Here is a 10,500-nt window from a genome sequence, read left to right as displayed (position 1 = left end):
GAGGTTATAAAGCCAAGAAACGATAGAATAAACTCTCCAAAGAAAGGCACAAGTACATGGCTCGAATCTCACATAGGGTTACATGAATTCAAACAAGTAAGGAACATGCTCATTCTGTACCTAAGTTTCAAAATCCTCATCTACTACATGTTCGTACAAAATCTACACATCGATTAACCATCAAATAACAATGAAGTTCATTCCAATATCATGATCATCTATCAACCATAAATTCAAAGATCAACTCATCCTAGACAGTCAAAGGCATACCTAGGACTCAAAATAAAAACAAAACAACTTAACAAAACAACTTAAAATTTGAAAAACAGAACTAAAATGACACTAAAGTTTCGAAAATCACAACAAAATTTAAACACATAAGCATCAAACAATAGAAATCAACGAATGATGTATACCCCACCCCACACTTAAAACTTACATTGCCCTCAATGTACAATATGATAAGCAACGAAAATTAGAAAGAGTTAAGGGATAAGAAAATGCAAACACTCGTTGATGACTCCTTCATTGGCTTAAGTTTAGAGTCTATAGCCTAGACTATCTTCAAATCATCATTTGCTTGCCGTAGGATCAAGGAGAGACGTCTCCTCCACATTGTGTTCCACGAAATTGTCATAGTACGGCTTCAAGCGATGTCCATTGACCGTGAATTCCTTTCCATGCACCATACTTTTGATCTGAATAGCACCAGAAGGAAAAATATTAATAACAACAAACGGTCCTAGCCACCTAGAACGGAGCTTGCCCGGAAACAATCTAAGTCGAGAATTAAACAAAAGAACTTTCTGCCCAACGACAAAGTGTTTCTTCCTAATCATGCGGTCATGGAATGTCTTAGTCTTCTCCTTGTAAACCATTGCCGAATCATAGGCCTCATTCCTAATTTCTTCAAGCTCATGCAATTGCAACTTCCTATGTAATCCGGCCTCATCAATGTCCATGTTAAAATTCTTCACGGCCCACCATGCACGATGTTCAAGCTCCACAGGAAGATGGCATGCCTTGCCATAGACTAATCAAAATGGTGACATGCCTAAGGGAGTCTTGTATGCCGTCCTATAAGCCCAAAGAGCATCATCCAATCGTTGAGACCAATCCTTGCGTGATGGTCCAACATACTTCTCTAAAATTCTCTTGATCTCACGATTAGATAGCTCTACTTGTCCACTTGTTTGGGGGTGATAAGGCGTAGCAACCTTATGCTTGATTCCATACTTCTTCAACAACGCCTCAATGGTCCGGTTGCAAAAGTGAGATCCTCCATCACTAATGATAACTCTCGGCATACCAAACCTAGAGAAAATGTTAGAACGAAGGAAATCTGCAACGACTCGAGAATCATTAGTCCGGGTGGCCTTTGCTTCCACCCATTTCGAAACATAATCCACACAAACGAGTATGTACAAGAAACCATTTGAGCTAGGAAAAGGTCCCATGAAATCAATACCCCAACAATCAAAAATTTCAACATATATAATCAGTGTCACAGGCATTTGATCTCTAGATCCTAAGTTTCCCATGCGTTGGCATCTATCACAAGTCATGCAAAAATGATATGCATCTTTGAAAATCGTAGGCCAAAAGAAACCACATTCTAACACCTTAAGAGCAGTCCTACGTGAACCAAAATGTCCTCCACAAGATTCAGAATGGCAAAAAGTAAGTATAGAATGATGTTCATGTTCAGGGACACACCTCCTAATGATTTGATCAACACAATGCTTCCACAAGTATGGTTCATCCCAAACATAATACTTAGCTAATGCCTTGAGTCTATTCTTTTGAGCATGCGATAATGTATCAGGAAATTGCTTAGAAACAAGATAATTGACAATATCTGCATACCATGGCTCACTTACCTTAACTCGAAAGAGTTGCTCATCCGGAAAGCTCTCTTGGATGGCCAAGGGCTCGGCATCTCTTACCAAATGACTCAAATGATCCGCCACAACATTATCACTTCCCTTCTTGTCCTTGATCTCGAGATCAAACTCTTGGAGTAGAAGAATCCATCGAATTAATCTCGGTTTGGCATCCTTCTTTGTCATTAAATACTTCAGAGCTGCATGGTCAGTGTAAACAATAACTTTAGATTGAAGTAAGTAAGAACGAAACTTATCTAGAGCAAAGATCACGACAAGAAGTTCTTTTTCAGTTGTGGTGTAGTTTTGTTGAGCATCATTGAGTGTTCGTGAGGCATAGTAGATGGCGTAGGGCTGCTTGTCCTTCCTCTGCCCTAGCACGGCTCCAACTGCATAGTCAGAGGCATCACACATCAACTCAAATGGCAAGGACCAATCCGGCGGTGCCATGATCGGTGCTGAAGTTAGGAGCTTCTTCAAAGTCTCGAATGCATGCTTGCAATCATCATCAAAGTGAAAGGGAACGTCCTTTTGAAGCAATGAACTCATTGGTCTCGCAATCTTGGAAAAATCCTTGATAAACCTACGATAGAAACCTGCATGTCCAAGAAACGATCGAACATCCCTCACACTTGTGGGGAGGGGTAAGTGACGCACAAGATCTATTTTAGACTTATCAACCTCAATTCCTCTAGATGAAACAATATGACCTAAGACAATGCCTTGCGTGACCATAAAGTGACATTTTTCCCAATTCAAAACCAAGTTAGTTTCTTCACAACGTTTAAGCACAAGTTCAACATTTTCTAAACAAGTTTCGAAATCTTCACCATAGACAGAAAAATCATCCATGAAAACTTCAATTTTAGAACCAATATACTCAGAGAAAATGTGATACATACAACGTTGAAACGTACCTGGGGCGTTGCACAAACCAAAAGGCATGCGACGATAAGCAAACGTACCAAAAGGGCATGTGAACGTAGTTTTCTCTTGATCTTCTTCCGCAACACTTATTTGGTTGTATCCACTATATCCATCAAGGAAACAATAGAAAGAGTGACCAGCTAACCTCTCAAGCATTTGATCAATGAATGGTAATGGCATATGGTCCTTCCTTGTTGTCGCATTGAGCTTCCTATAGTCAATACATACTCTATGACCGGTCACTGTCCTTTGAGGCACCAACTCGTTGTCTTTGTTCTTCACCACTATGATGCCTGACTTCTTTGGCACAACTTGAATAGGAGAGATCCACCTACTATCCGAGATGGGGTAGATCACGCCACAATCGTGCAACTTCGTGATTTCATCCTTTACAACTTGCATCATTGGTGGGTGAAGGCGTCTCTGACCTTCCTTGGTTGGTTTGGCACCATCTTCTAGCAATATGCGATGCACACACATGGTAGGGCTGATACCCTTGATGTCGGCTAAGGTCCATCCTATTCCCGTCTTGTGTCTCTTCAACACTTCAATCAACCTCTCTTCTTGCTTCTCATTTAGTGCAGATGAAATGATCACGGGCAAAGTATCCTCTTCTCCTAAAAACGCATACTTCAAGTGGTCCGGAAGAACCTTAAGATCAAGCTTCGGGGCTTGCACCACAGAAGGAAGATTCTTGTTAGTAGTTAAGAGAATTGGACTAGGAGAGACAAAGCTTACCTCACGTGCAACCTCAAGAGAGGTCACGTTTTCATGAATGAAGGATGGCACGGCATTGTTTGCTTCTAACTCCGAAATGTTAGAACCATCACTTGTAAATCCGGCCCCTTGGGCAATGGTGAGTGCCAACTCGTCATTAGCCAAGGTATCTAGATAGTTATCTGCAAGGGAATCAAGTATGTCAACTGAAAAACAATCACTTAACTCCGAAAGAGGATACCTCATAGCTTCAAAGATGTTGAAGCTAATCACTTCACCATCGAACTCAAAAGTGAGTGATCCACTAAACACATCTATTTTTGTTCTTGCAGTCCTCATGAAGGGGCGGCCCAACAAGATAGGAACCTCCTTGTCATCTGCCTCAGTTGGTTCCATGTCAATGACATATAAGTCGGCAGGAAAGATCAAGCTCGATACCTGCACAAGAACATCTTCAACATAGCCCAAAGGGACTTTGTTGGAACAATCAGCCAATCGAATCACAACATTATCGCGTTTCAAATCACCTAGACCTAGGTTCTCATAGATATAGTGCGGCATTACATTAATAGATGCACCTAAGTCTAACATTATCTTTTCAAATGTCATGTTTCCGATTGTACAAGGGATAGAAAAACTCCCTGGATCCTTAAGCTTTGGTGGTAGCTTCCTTTGGAGCACGGCAGAAACCGTCTCACTCATTGTAACAACCTCCTTCTCTCGAGTCATCCTCTTGTTGGTGCACAATTCTTTCAAAAACTTAGCATACTTAGGATTTTGTTGTATGCATTCAATAAGAGGCATGTTCATTTCCACCTTCTTGAAAATGTCGAGCATGGCTTGATCAGAGTCATCCTTCTTTTGCTTTGCAAATCTACTAGGGAAGGGAACACGAGGAAGACCATTAGTTGAAACCAAACCACTAGAGTTAGGATCCTTACCTTTGTCATGCACGGCATGATCTTCTTTTGGTAGAGGCACGGCATCTTTGGCCTTAGAGGAGGCAGGGTCCTTCTCTAAGTCTTTGGCATTGAAACTCTCGGCCTCTAGTCCTTTAGAAGGCACGGCCTTCTTGTGTTGCTGCAATGGAGCATCCAAGGTCCTCCCACTTCGTGTCACCATGGCCTTCACGTTAGGATTAGGCTCAGTTGGGCTCGGCAACTTTCCTCCTTCATGGATCTTGCCCATGAAGTCGATCACTTGTCCCATCTGCTTCTTAAGCTCGGTTATGTCCTTAGAATGAGCTTGTTGACCTGAAACTAAAGCTTGCGTAGCAGAGTTTAGATTTTGTTGCCCTTGAGCAAGAGACTTCAAAAGTTCATCATAATTAGGTGAAGATGCATTATTCGAACCATGAACATTAGAGTTAAAGGGAGCAGAACCTTGAGGTACCTGAGGCCTCACAAACAAACCTGAAGGACGAGGTCCTTGACCTTGAGCATTGGATGGTTGAGCATTGTTGCTCCAACGAAAATTTGGATGATCTCTAAGTCCAGGGTTGTATGTGTTCGAGTATGGATCGTACCTAGGCCTTTGTTGCCCCATAAAGTTCAACTCTTCTTCAGTCATTGCACCATTTGGACAATTGTCAGTCGTGTGATCCTTGAAAGAACAAATGCCGCATGCTTGAGGGTTGATGCTCGAACCATTGAATGCCTTGACTAGCACGTCAAGCTTCCTTTCTAAAGTAGCCATCTGATTCCTTGCATCAACATCATACACCCCACGGCTCTTGCTTCCCCTCTTCTCCTTGGACCTGAATTGGCGATTGTTGTCAGCCAAGTCATCAATCAAGGTGTAAGCTTCTTGACCGGTCTTGTTCATGAATGTACAGCCACATGCCGAGTCCACCATGCTCTTATTGGTGGTGTCGAGTCCTTCATAGAAGAATTGCACCAAGTCATCCAACGAAATCCCATGGTGAGGGCACTTCCTTTGTAGTTCTTGAAATTCTTCCCAAGCCTCGTAGAGTGAATCACCATCCTTTTGAGTGAAGTTCTGAATCTCCCTCCTAAGTCTTTTCGTGAGTTGAGCAGGGAAGAATTGCTTCAAGAACCTCCTAGTCATTTCATCCCATGTAGTGATGATTCCTGCAGGCAAAGAATACAACCAACGTTTAGCATCATCCTTAAGGGTAAATGGGAACAAAAGCAACCTCAAGCCTTCTTGAGAAAGATGATGAATCGATTGGAGCTTGCAAATGTCCAAGAACTCCCTAAGGTGAACATTAGGGTCTTCCATTGAAGAACCAGAGTACTTAGGCAGCTGCCCAAGCAATTGCACAGGAATGGAGAAGTTAGCTTCATCAGGTGGAGTGAAAGCAATGCATGAAGGTGATTCATGGGTGCTGGGAATGAATGCGTTCTTCAGTGCCATTGGAGCACCAACAGGAATTATGTCACGGTCCGCAATTGTGTCTAAGTCTGAATTGAAGACGAAGGGGAAGGACAGATCTTCCTCTTCTTCTGATCTAGGTGAAGAGTTTAAAATTGAATTGCTTGGAGATGTTTCGAAATTCAAAGGTCTACTTATGAAAGAGTTGTTTAAATCTCTAAGTGCTTGAATTCGATCCTTGGGCTCTTGTGTTTTCTTAGAAAATTCGGACATGCATGGTACCTGTTTATATGAAAGGCAACAAGTTAGCAATGAAGAATACATGATGGATACATAAAATTCGTGCCTTCCCTTAGTCACACTTTAGGGGAAGGGCACGGCAACTATGTCAAGTTACAAAGAGTTAGTTCTTTACGTTTACAAAAGTTCATACAATTCACAAGTTCTTTTTGCTATTTCAATGATTGAACGATCGATTGATTCTAAGTTGTAAATCAAGGTGGACGTGCGGCCTAAGTATGGATGCCTAGACACGAGATCAAGTCTTTGTTTCAGAAGGCCTTTAGCTCAATCAGAGATAGTGAACATGGTAGGACTCATTTGTTGAACTACGGAGAGCGAACTCCCTATCGACTCCATCACCGAGATGTATGTCAGTCAGTAGTTCTCTGAGATCCAATTTTGGTCCCATGCACCAGAGTAATAAGAGAGCGTGCCCCTTACTCAGCTGGACTTAACCTCATGTGTTAGACAAATCTCCAAGTGTTAATAAAAGCCGCCCTCGACCTCATGCAAACTCGAGAGCTAGCATGAAGGGTTAAGGCTAATATTAACAAAAGGGACTTTATCTATTCCGTTCGATTTACAACCTACAACAATCATTCACTCAAGCACCAAAACAACAACCTAAGATACATTACTATATGTTACACGAAATAAGAATATGAATATACAAATGTACAATATAAACAATGAATTTGTAGTAAAAGTTAGGGATCCATCTCTTATGGATCCCCGGCAACGGCGCCATTTGATGAGTACTCGATTACTCGACATCAATATTTAACCATGAACACATCATAGTAGTATAAAGCAAGAGGGTATCGTTCACAAACCGGGGATCCAGCCAGGGCCTAGGATCACAACACTTACACGAATTCATAAAGGGTTTTAAAGTTTGATATAGATTTTGGATTGAATCATAAAAACAGTAAATAAAACCTAAGCTAATATATACATGTGATCAACCAACCAACACATAAACAATCACCAAAACAACTCACATAGAGGGAATCGAGCAAGTTCTATGTCCATTCTTAGAATCATGCCGAGACATATATTGAGCAACCATGGATGGATCATGCATTTAGGGTTCTAAGCAGTAACCTAAACACATAGACACTTAACACATTCGATCAAAACCAAGCAGCCATAATCGAAATCTAACATGTTCATCTTAATCATGTAATCCCAAAGCCATGCACATTGAATTCATCAAGTATGTCACTTACTTAACCAACAACCATGCAAATCGAAAATCACATAAACAAGAATAAACATGTTCTTAGCATAAGTCTTTAATCCAACAACCTAAATATCATGCTACAAGCATAGTCATAACACTTAGAATCGAAAATTGATCATCCATACATTCGGCAGAAACCAAAAACAGAAATTCATAAAACCAAAACAATTTTCGAATCCTCTATATAAATTGAATCAAGTAGCTATTTCATAGACAAAATTGATACAAGCTTCATCCAAGAACAAGAACAAAACCAAAACCGAAATTAAACAAGAGTGAATCATGGTTACACTTTATAAATCAAGCAATCCACAAGTGTAGCCGAGACTTCTATGGATGAAACCTTCTTCACAAGCGTGCTTGAAGGCTATTGATAGGTGGGGAATGATGGAATCGGTTTTAGGATTTCTTGGAATGGTGAAGGATGAATTCGGCAGAGCTATGGCTGTGTTTGTGTATAGGGCTGATGATGTTGCTGAATGGAGAGGCCGGCCTCTATATATAGAGGTCTAGGAAGCCTTCTTGCCGTGCCATAAGGAGATAGAATCCAATCGGGAAACTGAAATCCTCTTTGTTATGGATTTGATTTATGTACTCCATATCCAACTTGATGTAGGAAACCAAGTCCAATAGGGAGATCACTTTAAGGGCTACACGGCAATCTCTTGGTCCAACTAGGAGTAGCTAGGCCGGCCTCCTCTTCTCCTTGTTCAACTCGAATATGATTTCCTTGTTCAACTAGGAATGCAACTCGGCAACTCTCCTTTCTTTCCAAATATGATTTGTCTTTCCTGAAAAGAAATCGTCGATTAAGAAATAGGAAAGAATGAAAATAGGAAAGTAGAGTCCTAGTCGAGTAAGGAATCCTAGCTCAATCAGGAGTTCTAACACTTAGCACAATTTCATCATCAAATCATCTAAATTCGAAATAGCTCTCCCTAGAACATACATATGACAAATATGAACCTAAAACAACTAAATAAGAAGTAACAAAGCATAAGAATAGGGCATATAAACATTAAGAACGTCACACTTTGTGCTCCTATCAATGTCGTGAGTTTATAATTCAATGACTTAATGATTCTCTTTCATATGCATTAACTATATGTGATTCAAGGCGCTAAGTTAGTTTTACATATAGGATTCTTTAGTGTTTTTGTTAACTTATTAAAGTAAATGACATGCTTGACTTGTTAGTAATCACTAGGAATTCACGATGATTTGTTTGTTATCTAAGATGCGCTAAGTAATTAGATAAGATAATGAAGTTGTAGGATTGAGAATTACATGTTACCTTGTAATTTCTAAGCACTAAGATAGGATTGCTAAGTAACCTAGTTCGTCATTGGGTTATTGTTTGTTCACTCAATACTTGTCCGCTAAGGCTCAGTGTTTGCATAGGATGAGAACATGATTTCAAAACTACTTGTGACATTTTGTTTGATTATGTTTGTGTGTTGGTTGGTTGATCACATGTATATAGTAGCTTAGGTTTATTTTCTGTTTTTATACAACCCGAAACTTATATCAAACTTATACTCTTTGTGAATTCGTGCTATATGATTGTGATTCATACCCTAGTTGGCTCCCCGATTTGTGAACAATGCTCTCTTGCTTTATACTACTAATGATGGTTACATGGTTAATGTTGATGTCGAGTAATCGAACCAATCACTTAACTAACAACTAACCTCCCCCGATCAAAAAACAAAGGACCTCTGATATGCGTTGGTGCACGAGTTGATGGCATGGGAACTTTTATATCAAATATTTTATGGGGTAAACTCATCTTGACCGTGAACAACAAATCTTGTATGCATGCCTCCACCACTGCCAGTCTTCTATTCCTCTTACATAAAATTAAGCTGCATTTTAAGTCCTTGTCACTCCATCTTGATAAGGTCAATTAGTAAGATGGAAATTATAGCTCACTTGTATACTTAATGTGTTCCAAACGTAAGTGAGTCAAATTCAATCTCATTTGTATAGATCTCGTCAAAATGGAAATTATTTTGAATGTGTTTCATACTTCAATATGTAGGAGAGCGCACAAATTCACTTCGAGAGTGTTTGGATAAGGGACTTGGAAGAGAGAGATGACATTTTGAAAGGATTTTAAATCCCACGTGGAGAAATAATTTGTTTTGCAAAAAAGAAAAACAGGGAGGGACTTTGACTACCCTGGATTTTAACAAGGGATATTAGAAGGGATTTTCATTGAGAAAACTTCCTCCCTTGAGTTCAGCGTCGATAAGTGGAATTCTGAAATTCCATTTCGTCAGAAGCCCGTCTCGATTTCTCGCTCTCTTTTCTCTTGGCATCGCTTGTCTTCAGGTTTGATCTCTACCTTGGGCTTTCGTTTCTCTCTATATTCTACGGTTAAATTGATGAGTTGGATATCTTTTCCATCTCCAATTTGATCGATTTTCATCTGTGCTTACAGTTAGGGGAAATTTGTATTAAGTCGAATCCCTCCTCCAAATTTAGCCTCTTCAGGCGTAACTAGGTTTCCAAAGAAGCGTCATTGTTTCCGGCTCCATCGCTCATCTCCAGGTTTCCTCTACTCCATGGGTTTCGTTTCTCATTGAATTTATAGGGTTGATTTTGGGTTTTCCGACTTTCAATTTGGGTATTCAGTTATACTTTTTATGTTCTTCATTTGCTTTTGTGATTTTCAAACAAATTTGATGTCAATTGCTGGCTTGCATTCATTCAATCTGAGGGATATTGATTGTTTGCGGTGTTTTGAGTTATGGGTTTCAAACATGTGAGTAAATAATATGCTTAGTATTCATGATTCGATCTTCTAAAGTCCGGGTTGTAAGTTTCAATATTATAAAGCTCAATTTGATGGTCTGATTTTTTTTTCGAACTGGTATCGTTACTGTGTGTGGTGTGATTTTGCTGAATTCTATGTTTTTTTGTGTGTTATGATGTTGTGTTGTTGTTGGCTTAATGTATAAAGCTTTCTACTAGTTTCAATTTGAAAATTTAAAAGAAGTGAATGTATAACAAAGGGAAATGACGTAGATGAATGATGTTTGATGTGGAAGTTCCAATTATTGTTTATCTTTTGCTCTTGAGCCCAGAGCTTCGTTCTTGTTATCAACTCCT

The 10,500-nt window shown here is 39.8% G+C and overlaps 1 non-coding gene across 1 annotated transcript; it reads left to right on the top strand.

Annotated features, from left to right (window-relative positions):
• Positions 1–5,439: 5,439 nt before the first annotated feature.
• Positions 5,440–5,546, top strand: LOC126805359 (small nucleolar RNA R71). The gene has a single exon (XR_007674030.1). It is a non-coding gene; the product is annotated as a small nucleolar RNA R71 (small nucleolar RNA).
• The last annotated feature ends 4,954 nt before the right edge of the window (positions 5,547–10,500 follow it).

The sequence above is a fragment of the Argentina anserina genome, chromosome 1, assembly GCF_933775445.1.
Source record: "Argentina anserina chromosome 1, drPotAnse1.1, whole genome shotgun sequence".
NCBI classification, from domain to species: Eukaryota; Viridiplantae; Streptophyta; class Magnoliopsida; order Rosales; family Rosaceae; genus Argentina; species Argentina anserina.
The sequence above is the reverse complement of the archived record's forward strand: the minus strand, read 5'-3'. Positions and strand labels throughout refer to the sequence as shown.